At 52.2% G+C, this 12,349-nt stretch overlaps 1 long non-coding RNA gene across 1 annotated transcript; it reads right to left on the bottom strand.

The window, feature by feature from the left end:
* Nucleotides 1-1,480: 1,480 nt before the first annotated feature.
* Nucleotides 1,481-5,819, bottom strand: LOC136314611 (uncharacterized). Its single transcript, XR_010727340.1, has 3 exons — nt 5,502-5,819; nt 3,134-3,283; nt 1,481-1,979 (listed from the first exon to the last, which is right to left on the bottom strand). It is a non-coding gene; the product is annotated as an uncharacterized lncRNA (long non-coding RNA).
* Between the last annotated feature and the right edge of the window lie 6,530 nt (nt 5,820-12,349).

Below are 12,349 nucleotides of genomic sequence, written 5' to 3' on the forward strand. Positions count from 1 at the left end.
AGATTCAGATCCCTAGCGAGCTCAACTGACCTCACTGTGCAAATAGGCCGTCTGTCTCTTCCCTGACCGTGGCACACCTTGTAAAGCCTTCCTTCTGCCACTTGCCCCTGAGTGACAGTGTCCGGGTCATACGGAAGGCTGGCCCATGTGGTCTCTACGGGAGCACATCTCAAGGTCCAGGCACCTCTGATGCTCCGCTTTTCTTACCACCGAGGAGCGCTGGGGAACGTCGGTGAAGAGAGACCAGTGGGCAGCAGCGTCCCGGGCAGTCCAGAGCTCCGGGTCGCTCTCCGAACCTCGGGATCCGGTGTTCTGACGTGGACGGTATGTGTTATGACACTGGCTGGGTGCAGGCTACTGTGTGGAGGATGGCAGGAGGAGTCCTTGTAGAGCAGTGGTTGGCACACCTGAGAGTGTGCGTCGGAAGCGGGTCACTGGGCCCTGCCCTGGGCCTCCCGACGCCGTGGCCTGGGCTGGGGCTCAGAATTTGCGTTTCTAACAAGTTCCCAGGTGATGCTGCCACTGGCCTGGTGACTAGATTTCGAGAGCCATTGTTTTAGAAGAAAGTCCCTCAGCAGGCTCATACAAACAAAGGCCACTCCCACCTGAGCTGGAGGGATGGTTTTGGCCCTCCACTGTGGCTCAGTGACAACGGCAAGTCCCTTCACATTGGTTTGTTCATGTGCCTGGACTCTCACTCTTGGCTCACTTTCCAACTTACTCTCGGTCATTGTTTCTATGCCCAGAAAGCAGAAAATAGGTACCGATGGTCCTCAGTGGTGTGCAAGGTGCAGGTAGGTGGCCGTGATGCCGTCAGAGGGCGCTCCACCTGCTCCCGGGTGAGACTCAGACCTTCCTTTCTGACTGCTGCGTTTTTCTCTGCCCCATCCGTGTGTGTTTTGAAAGGACACAAAGCCATGCGTCCACAAAGGCCTAAAACTGTAATCAATTCCATTCGCAGTACTTTCTCAGTTTCCTCCAGCACCCCTGGGCACCCTCTCCAGCATTCGGGGTTCAGAGTCAAAGTGACTGTCTACCCAGGGCAGATGCCAGCTCTGAAAAGGAAATGGAGGGAAGGCATTTGCTGAGGGGGAGCGTGAGGCCAGCACCGCTCCCAGGGGGGCAGAGCCCCAGAGCCGCCCCGGTTCCTTCCTCTCTGCCCTCTGCGTGCTCAGGGGACTAAATAATCGGCCTTTACCTTGAGCCCTCAGCCAAATGTCTGCCCTGTTTACCACAGCCCACAAGGGCTGATCATATCTGCACAGGAAGAGGGGGCTTGTTCTCAGAGGGCTGACGCGTTTGTGTTCATGAACGTCTGAAGCTGCTGGGGCAGAGGTTGAATTTCTCTGGATGGAGACTAAAAATATTTGATATTTCCTTTGGTAAATACTGCAATAAAATGGTACTCACTTCCTTACTGAGACCCAGATGTGATCCAATCATTCAAAACAGCCACTCTCTCCTAAAGCCCCTGGGGCAGTTCTGGATCCTTGCTTGGCACTGCAAAGATTCTCAGTAAATATTTGTTGAATAAATGAATGCATTTATTCCAGCATAATCTGTGCATTCCAGAAGATCTGATGCGACTCTGGCTACTCTTATCTAAACTGAGTTTTTCCTGTTTCTCTTCATCCTTCCCCTTTTTAAGTTCTCAGACGAGGAAAAAAGCAAATCTTCCATCCTGCAGCTGGTGGCTCAGGGACAATGGAGCGTTCCCTCAGCGACGTACAAATGATGTTCCCCGGCCACGGCCAGGAGGCTCTCTGTCCCCTCAGCCGACCCAGCCCTCCCCTCCACGGGCCCCACCCCACTCTCTGATGGCACCCCAACCGGATGTAAGGGCTGGAGATTTAAAGCTGCAGGAACCACAAGGGCAGGTGTCCCCTGATTGCTGTGAGGAAGTTGCTTCCCTTGTAGATGTCCCGTCAAGTGATTCCTCAGTTCCCAGGCCTCAGGAGATCTGAGACCTCAAAGGAGGGCTAAAGAAGAAGGAAGGGCAGTGGGGAAGGGACAGGGTTCAATAAGAGGCAGATGGAAGATAAAAAAAAAAAAAAAAAAAAAGATGGGGCTCAGCGGTAAAGCGTCGGCCTGGCGTGCGGGGGACCCGGGGTTCGATTCCCGGCCAGGGCACATAGGAGAAGCTCCCATTTGCTTCTCCACCCCCCCCCTTCCTCTCTGTCTCTTTCTTCCCCTCCCGCAGCCAAGGCTCCATTGGAGCAAAGATGGCGCGGGCGCTGGGGATGGCTCCTTGGCCTCTGCCCCAGGCGCTAGAGTGGCTCTGGTCGTGGCAGAGCGACGCCCCAGAGGGGCAGAGCATCGCCCCCTGGTGGGCAGAGCGTCGCCCCTGGTGGGCGTGCCGGGTGGATCCCGGTCGGGCGCATGTGGGAGTCTGTCTGACTGTCTCTCCCCGTTTCCAGCTTCAGAAAAATACCAAAAAAAAAAAAAAAAAAAGTAAAAAAAAAAAAAAAAGGAGAACAGACTTCATTAACAATAGGTAAAACAAACCTGCCTTGTGCAGCCACGAGTTAGGAAGATCCGCTCACAGCCCTGCTTCTTTTCAGGCCTGGCTCACCTCCTGGCCAGATCCACACCGAGGTGGCATAGGCCCCTCCCTTAAGGAAGTTACAGGCTCTCACTTAAAATGGCTAACCAACGTGATGATGTGGTGGAAGTCAAAGACATCACTCTACAGCAGGGGTCGGGAAACTTTTTGGCTGAGAGAGCCATGAACGCCACATATTTTAAAATGTAATTCCATGAGAGCCATACAACGACCTGTGTATGTTATGCATTATCCAATAAAAATTTGGTGTTGTCCCGGACGACAGCTGTGATTGGCTTCAGCTACCCGCAACCATGAACATGAAAGGTAGGAAATGAATGGATTGTAATATATGAGAATGTTTTATATTTTTAACGTTATTATATTTTTTATTAAAGATCTGTCTGCGAGCCAGATGCAGCCATCAAAAGAGCCACATCTGGCTCGCGAGCCATAGGTTCCTGACCCCTGCTCTACAGAATACCGTGGTATAAGAAATGATTATGGTTGAGTTTGGTGTCATATTTTTCTAATTTGAAGAAATTTGAAAAAAATCACAACTGTTTACAAAAATGCTGAAGTTAGCCTGACCTGTGGTGGTGCAGTGGATAAAGCGTCGACCTGGAATGCTGAGGTCACTGGTTCAAGACCCTGGGCTTGCCAGGTCAAGGCACGTATGGGAATTGGTGCTTCTTGCTCCTCCTCCTTCTCTCTCTCTCTCTCTATTTCTCTCTCTCCTCTCTGAAATGAGTAAATAAAATAAAAAATTTATAAACCATGATTCTCTCACCACAACCTTAAAAAAATGCTAAAGTTCTAAAATCATGACAAGTACCCCTCCTTTCTTTGGGCAGCGTTGTCCCAGGTCCCTGGGCATAGAAGGGTCCCCATGTGTTGTTCCAGCAGATAGATGACTGTTGTCCCCCCAGTCCAGGCAGGCAGGGCACAGCTCATGCTAGATGGGGTTGGGCAGGGCCACGTGGCCCAAAGTCAAGCCCCAGGTTTCCTTCTCTGGGCTCAGACGCCAAAGTGACTTCTTGGAGCAGAGCTCCTGAGAACAGAGCCAGCAGGAAGTCCATTTATCCAGTCTCCCGAGGCCAGGGTCTGCCTGCTGCCCACCCTGAATGGGCCCTTTGCCTGCACAAATAAAAGGCAGTGCATCTCCTCTCTTTCCCACTAGTGTTTGCGATGTCTGATCCAGCTCGTGACCTGGCATCTTTAGGGAAACCATGATGGGAAGAAGCATGAGGTGCTAGCAGGTTTGTGAGCCAGCTGCCAGTGATTTTGGCCAAGGCTGATATCGAGGGAAATGTGGCTGCCAACCAGCTCAAAGCTGGGGAGCAGGCAGAAATCTAATCCATGACCCCCCACCCAGGGCAGACCCAGGTCAGACACATCCCTGACACTGTGCAGGGAAGCGGAGCAGAGCAGAGACATCATACTTGGAACAGTCATCCCAAAGCATTTCACAACCAGATGAGTAAACAAATCAGCCTAAAATGTGACACTTTACAGTACAAATGAACAAGAGTAATCTAAGTTTTCACATGTTGAATATTTTGCAATAAACATTTATTTTGTTTGCATATCTCCAATCCACAAATTATGAACAGGGCTTCAAAGTGCTACTGAAGACAAATAAAGACACCTTATTTATTATTTAATTTACAGATATGTCTGAGGGTGTCATTCACCTGGATATTGTCACACTAAAGTCCAGCTCTGCTCTTATGTGGGAATCACGCACACAGATGTTCACGGCACCATCCTCGCCTAAGTTCAATGTCAGGTGGGTGCTCTTGGCAAACTGTCTTCTTCAGTCTTCCCTTTTCCTTTCCAAAAATGTGTTCGTGAGTGTCTTAGTCCATTTGGGATGCTATCACAAGATGCCATAGACTGGGTGGCTTATAAACAACAGAGATGTATTTCCTGGAGGCTGAAAATCTAAGATCAAGGCACCAGCGGATTTAATGTCTGGTGAGAACCCGCTTCCTGGTTCACAGATCTGCTTGTTGTGACCTCATTGGTGGAAGGGGTGAGAGAGCTCTCTGGGGTCCCTTTTAGAAGGGCACTGATCCAATTCACAAGGGCTCCACCCTCATGACCACTTCCAAATACCATCCCTTTGGGAGTTAGGTTTCAACATATGAATTTTGGGGGAAACAACATTCAGTCCATAGCGATAAACAAAGAAGAGAAAGAAAAGCAAAAGAGATGGTGGAAGAATAAAGCCTGGAGCACTATGCAGATGGCGACTGCCACATCAGCTGAAGTGACTCCAGGACACTGACGGTCTGGGCATCAGTAAGACTGGCTAGGCACTGTGTGCACTCTCTAGACCAGTGGTCCCCAACCCCCGGGCTGTGAACCGGTACCGGTCCGTGGGCCATTTGGTACCGGTTCACAGAGAAAGAATAAATAACTTACATTATTTCCATTTTATTTATATTTAAGTCTGAACAATGTTTTAGTTTTAAAAAATGACCAGATTCCCTCTGTCACATCTGTCTAAGACTCACTCTTGACGCTTGTCTCTGTTACGTGATATATTTATCTGTCCCACCCTAAAGGCCGGTCCGTGAAAATATTTTCTGATATTAAACCGGTCCATGGCCCAAAAAAGGTTGGGAACCACTGCTCTAGACCCCGAGAGAGAGAGAGGCATTATTCCAAGAGTGGCCCAAGTCTGTCCTCACATGTAGATCATTGACAAACCTCAGTTTTTTCCTATTAGTTGCAAATTCCTTGCAGAGCCTTTGACACTGGACAACACACACCAGTGGATGTAAGCTCCAGGTTAGGGATTCCAGATAAAATACTGGATGCCCACCCTGTTCTATGTGAGTTTCCAATAAACCACAAAGATCTTTCAGTAATAAGTATGTCCCAAACATCGCCTAGGGAGACCAAGGTGTTGGGGCCATGCTGTCTGGCACAGACTGTTAGCTCCTGCCGTTACCTGCTGTCGGCCGGTCAGCCAGATGTCTTTCACCAACCCCGGGCCTGACAGCTGTTCTGGTCCCAGCTCCAGTACCAGTCTCGCTGTTACTTTGGACAGATGTCTCCTCCGGGTGCTGTTTTCTCAGCAGCACAGGGGAGGAGGCCCAGAGAACCAGTTCTGCGCGTCCCTGGAAGTCACAGCCTCCCCCGTGGGGTTGGCTGGGCTGGCTCCCCACAGCACCAAGGCCAGCTCCTGAGCTCGCCGTCTCCACGCACAGTGGCCCCTGGCCAAGGCCCTCACTGAGCCCGAGCTGGGACACATCAGGCCACTGCTACCTCGCCTTTCTCGGTGTTTAATCAAGGGAATTTGAAAGTAAAAACAACTGGAAGAAAGTGAAAGAGGCCTCTCTCCTTCCCTGGGGGAAGGGACAAAAACACAGCAGCAAGAGCAAGGGACAGAGGCAAAGGTCACCGTGTGTTCTTTGACATGAGCACACACAGAAACCTTTAGGACTTCCTTATTCCTTGTTTTCTGTCCACAGTTCCTGGATGGTTCTGGGTCCTGGGACCAAGAGGTCCCATAACAGCTCTCATTACAGCGCTGTCGGTCAGGTGACCAGCAAGTCTGCCACCCCATTCAGGCCCAGGCCAGCGAACCCCGAAGACAAACTGCCATTTGCTCATACACCTGCCACACACAGTCACACACGTGCGTGGGCACATGGACCACACTCCTGCCTGTGCAATCACCCATCCTCAGGTACACACCTCGGGATACCCCACCACAGCGCCCCGGTGCACGGCCGCGCGCACACCTTCACTTGTGCAGCCCTGCTCTCACACACACCCATCCTGGCACAAGCACACATGTCCATCCCTGTCCACGCTCATGCCCACTTCACTCTCTCTCTCTCTCTCTCTCTCTCACACACACACACACACACACACACACACACACACACACACACACACACGGCCTCACTGCTGATGGACGCCAGGCCCCTAGGGTGCCACAGTTCCTCCTCCGGACAGGCTGGGACATTGGCTCCTTCCCTCCACTTCAGTCTTGAAATAGCCTCCACCACCTCTCGCCCCACCAGCTGGGCAGGGCCTCTGACTGCGTTTCATTGTTTGCAATGACCCAGTGAGCACTGAGACCCAACCCCTCAAAGGCCAAGCTGTCCCCTGTCAGCTGCCTCTCCCACAGGTTTGACACAGAGTGCTGGAGCAACCAGGCATCGTGGCCACCTGGGCTCTGACAAATCCATACAAATTTCCTCCTCCCAAGCAATGTGTATTCTTATCCACTTATTTAAAGTTGACAATGTTTCCAGCGAAGGTGAACACAGCCGTCCAGGAAAAACTCGGACTCTTCCGTGAGCCTGGGAAGGTGTTGCCTGGGAGCAGCTCAGCCTCATTGGACCCTGGCGGCTTCGGAGTGGCAGTGACAGGTTAGCGGCCAGGCTCTCTGCCTCCCCTGACATCTGTCTTCCTCTTGGGGATCCCGTGTCAACTTCCCAACCCTTTGGCCGGGGACCTGACAATTGTGTACCTGACACACGTAGGCCTGACTAACCTCAGATTCTGGCCAGAACAAAGGGGACCTGGCCCAGCTCACTATTCAAGGAAGTTAACCTCGACCTCACATCTATTCTGTAACCTGACATTTCTAATTAACCAGCAAACCCTGAGAGGAAAGCCATATGAGGGATTCCCACTGAGTAACGAGCTACTGCCAGGCAACTGCTGGGGGGTCATGGATTGATACAATTCTTTGCATTTACACGTTAAAGAGGCTCTTCTAAGCTTCCGGAAACACAGACACACTCAAGTTAGAGAAGTGATGGCTGTTTATTGGAAAGGAAGAAAAGAAGGACAGACAGACAGAGATGCATGGGCAGGACCACAGCAGTGCCCTGCAGTCAGGACTCAGGTTTAGGTTTAATATCAAGGCAGCCTTAATAATGATGAGAATGAGTGTTCATGAGCGCTGGCCCCGCCTGGTCCCAGGCTGGTGCCACATGCTCTGTGCACGTTGTCACGAGATGCTCAACAGCCTGATGGAACAGGTTCTCGTCACTGTCCGCCTGGGGAGGAGGATGTTGAGAGGTTCGTGATTTGCCCTGAGTCCTACAGCTAGTAGTGCAGGGCTGGGATGTCCTCCCATGCTGTCAGGAGCCCATCAGTGGAAGAGGGGTCCAGGGGACCTGCTCTACCAAGGTGAACTCCATGCTGTTGCTCCTCGGAGCAGGCATCTGGGCTCCTACCCTGGCTCTGCCCTTCTCTCATGATGACTTCCCCACACCTCCCTCCCTCTCTCTCTCTCTCTCTCTCTCTCTCCCCCCCCCCTCTCTTCCAGCAACGGGGGATCCACAGAAAGCTCAGCGCTGGCCAGGCTGCGCCCACGCGTGCTCCTGCCTTTCCCCAGCTGCCTTGGGTGGGACAGAACGGCGGTCGGGGCAGTCGGCCACAGTCGGTCAGTATAGGATCTCCTGCGGGTGTGGCAGACACTCCACTGACCACAGATTGTCCCGTGTGGTTTCAAATGCTGTTATTGGAAATCTTTACTAAACATATTTTTCCTTTTCCTGACTTCGTAAGATTCATCTAGTAAGCGTACTTGAAGTTTTAAAAAAAATTACTCAAGATTTTATGATTCCTGGGACATCATTCTGAATTCCAACTGGATCGGGCAGCAAAAGCAGGAGGCGTGGAGAGCCGATGTGTGGTATCAAACGAGGAAACTCCCTAAACTGCTCTTTGGGATGCATTCCTGATTGGTTATTTGCCTTCACTTGAGCTGAAGGAGAAGGAAATGAGAAGGAAATTCCCTGGCAGTGGGTTCCTGTGAACTCCGGTATCCTCATGGGATTAGCTGCAAATGCCGGCAGACCTGGGGCACACGTGTCTTCCTTCTCCCGGGACCTCCCAGCTCGAGCTGCCAAGGGCTGTCTGCATTGAGGGGCCTCTGGGGACTTCTCAGACATTTGGGGACCTGGACCAGCTCCTTCCCAGAAGCCTTTCCTGCAGCCAGAAGAATAGAAGATGAGGTCTCAAGGTCACTTGGCCCCGTACCACCCACAAGCACAGGCTGCTAATCCACTCCTGGAACTGTCAGGAAAAGCCCATTGAATTTGATCCTTTGCACAAATAGATTAGAGATCACAGACCTTGACATCTGCGTGCTGTCCAGCTTCTGTTAGAAAACAGTCTCATTTATGGAGAAGCATGAAGGAAGGGTTCAAGACCCTTCATGCAAAGTGCTTGATCAGGACCGAGTACTCACACCCACAGCTGCAGGGTGAATTCTGCACGCTGGTCCAATGCCAAACAGCTTCCCTGTGGATCTGGAATGCTGAATGCCAGCAGCTACCTTGGACCAGTGCTTTGACACTCAGTTCCTTTGGGGCTTGTCCTCTGAGCTGCCCAAGGACTGATGACCGTTAGTTTCCCTCAATGCAGGAGGCTGTGGGGCTGGAATTCAGATCCCTCCACTGGCCTGGGGCTGTGCCAGGTCTGGGGGAATGCTGGCCTGGACCTCAAACTCCCCTTTCCTAAGTCAGGAGCTAGTCAAATGAGGATCCTGCTACCGAACGCTCCTGCAGGGTGACACTTACATGCCAGTAGCCCAACTTTCACAGCTACACCAGGCAGACCCAGATTTTGAAGGGGAGGGTATGTGGGTGGCCTTGTTTTGCTGAGGAAAACTTTGTTTTGTCTATTTTCTCCCCCATACTCTGCAGAAAAAATAACATTTTCTACCAAGGTTTCACAGGAATTCTACCACAGCACATGACTTGGAAGTTCTTTCAAGAGGGTCAACAGTCACAACGCTGAGACGTGGGTCTCATTTCCCTGACGGTGGCCTGAAACAGGGACAGGGATTGGTGACTCTAGGGGAGGCGAGCAGACCCCAGTGCGTCTCATGGCTAAGTAGACCCAAGGCAAGAAAGGAAGATCTGGAAATGAGAGGCCCCAGCTGACCCCTGAGAGGAGGCGCGAGGACATCTCTGGCAGCCCAGAGCCCCGAACTCTCACAGGGATGATCTGAGATGCTATGGCCCAAAGGCCACCACTGGACACAAATGAATCTCCTGGCCATCAGCCTCATGTGCCCAGACAGGATCTCCAGAACGTGTGGGAGGGAGAGCAGGTTTGGACACAGAGCCCTGGGCGTTTGTCCAGCCTTTTCCGGAGAATACAGACTTCTGTCCTCTTATTGCCAAAGGAAAAAAAGACCAGAAAGATGGCATTTCCCATCTTATTCAGTGTGACCAAGACCCTTCCAGAAACGCCCTCTTCATGGGACCTCAATAGAGTGTGTTCTTAAGGGCCTTGTCCAGAGATGGTCCCCAAGGGGCCATTAGAAGACCACTTGAGCTGCTTTGACGCTGAAAGACCTAACCAAACGTCACCGAGACTCAGGGAGGCAAAGGGTGAATGCTGGGTACGCCAGTGGGGGAAAGGGGCTGATTTCTGGGGCCAGTGTGTGTATGTGCATGTGCACGCATGTGGGTGGGGGGGAGTTTTGAGTGGGAGAGGAGCAGAAAAGCTCGGTTCTCTGGGCTTGCTGATGTTCGCTGGGTCCCATCCAGACCTACTTACTGCCTTAGTTTCCAGGGGCTGCTGTGACAAAGCACCACAGACTAGGTGGCTTAAATGATGGAAATGTATTTTCTCACAATTCTGGAGGCTGGAAGTCTGAGATCAAGGGGTTAGCAGGGTTGGTTTCTTCTGAGGCCTGTCTCCTTGACTTGTCATCTTCCCTGTATGTGTGTCTATGTCCCAAATTCCTGGTCCTGTAAAGCCCTAGCCATATGGGATCAGAGCCCACCCTCATGACATCATTTTGACATACTTATCTCCTTAAAGACACTGTCTGCAAGTATGATCATATTCTGTGGTGGACTTGGGAGTGTAAACTTCAGGGAACACAGTTCAGCACAGAACAGCTGCCCGATGAGCAAGCTCTTACCTGGGATGGGCAGGTCTGCAGCCCTGTGGCCAGCGGGAACCACCCACCCAGCTAGGCTGCTGCACGTTGCCCGCAAAGCATGTTCACATGTGCCTTCAATCCTTCTCACCCCCTTGAAGTCTACAGAGGGAGTATTCTCGTCTCATTTCATTGATGATGAGAAACTGGAGGTCTGAGAGGTAAAGGGGGTGGTCCCTAGTCCCCCTGCCAGGGGGCGAGCGAGCTGGGCTGAGGCCAGTTCCCCCAGCTCCTCTGCACTGTCCTTTCAAACCCACTGCGTTTGGGATCAGGCGTTTCCCTCCAAAGAGGGAAGGAAATACTTCCTCTGTCAGTTGCACGCCCAAATCAAGCTTATGGGCGCTCACTCTACTCGTCCTATTATTTATTTGCTGGAGTTGCATCTCTTAAACCGCACACAAAGGGTACAATCTGATGAGTTTTGACATCTTCCATTAAACCATCTCCGCAGCTGAGAAACTTAACATTGCTATCCCGTCCAGCAGTGTCCTGGTGGCCCTCTGTCCTCTCTCTCTCACTCCACACTTCAGGCAACCACCGGTCCACTTTCTGTCTCGGCATATATTTAAGGTAGAGCTGACTGGACTGGCTGACTGATTGGATGTGGGTTGTGAGAGAAAGAGCCGATGACTCCAAGATAACTTTAGGCCTGATAACTGAGGCTGGAGTTACCATCATTTGAGATAAGGATGGAGCAAAGCGAGGGAGAGATTTGGACATGTGTATGAGCTGCCAAGCAGTCCCCATGTAGGAAAGGACGGGTGACAGCTAGCTGTAGGAGTCTGGGGTTTCAGAGTCAGGGCTACAGACCAGCAGTGAGGGACTGGCCACACCACCGAGGAGCAAGCGGATGTGACGACCGGGCCCTGGCCTCCCTCACTAGCAGGTCATCAGGGTCAGCTGTCCAGAAAGTGCACCCTCGCTCCCGAGCCTGCCTCCCTGGGCCCTGGACAGTGAGCACGCTGAGGGCAGGGCTGAATTGTTCCGTCGACCTGTGTTCGCCCGGTGCCTGGTCCCTGGTGAAGGCTTGGGGCATGTTTGTGAGCAGCAAGGCTGGGAAGCACAAGAAAAACTCTCCCCACCTCTGCGAAGTTCGCAGGAGCCTGCTCCGCTTTCTTCCCAGAACCATGAGTCATGGGAGCAGGGGCTGCAAGCTCTTACCATCAGGTGGAGGGTGATTACCCAGACCGTATAACGAATGCTCTCCGCAGATCAGAGGGCCCTCTTCCCCTAGCCCTCACCTCTGGCTTGCAATTCTACAGAGATATAAAAAAGCAAAATGCCATTTGATTCACTTTTCAAGAGCATTTCCTCAGCTGACGTCCCATGAACCCCATCCGGTAGACCTTGTGGTCCCCATTTTACAGAAAGTGGATCTCTAGAGAGAAGGTGGGGGTGAAGAATTGAACCCATCACCTCTGAATCCACTGCCATCTCCTCGCAAGGAGGAGGTTCTGTTGAAAGGAGGAGACACTGCACAAAGGCTTGGATCTGCCTTTGGCTGCCCCGCCCCCACCCCGCCCAGGCACTGTCCCCTCCATAGGTCTCTTTTCTCCCAGCAAACCCATCATCAGACATTCGTCCCATTGGGACTAGCCACCCTTCTGAGCTCCTTGCCCAGCTCCCCCCTGGACACCTCACTCCGGCCTTTTGGTGTGAGCTATATATCGCCTCGGGCCCTGACCTGTCCCACACGACCTTCTCCGTGACATGCGTGCACCACCATCCCCCATACTGGGTGTGGGCAGGGCCTCACTGCAGTACCTTCTGGAAACCCCAGTCCTGCTGGAGCACTCAACACAGTTGGGAGCTCCTGCCGTGTCTGGCCGGGCACCCAGCAGCAGGCGCTGTCCTAGCCCTCCTGGGGTTGGAGA

Source organism: Saccopteryx bilineata, chromosome 10 (assembly GCF_036850765.1).
Source record: "Saccopteryx bilineata isolate mSacBil1 chromosome 10, mSacBil1_pri_phased_curated, whole genome shotgun sequence".
NCBI classification, from domain to species: Eukaryota; Metazoa; Chordata; class Mammalia; order Chiroptera; family Emballonuridae; genus Saccopteryx; species Saccopteryx bilineata.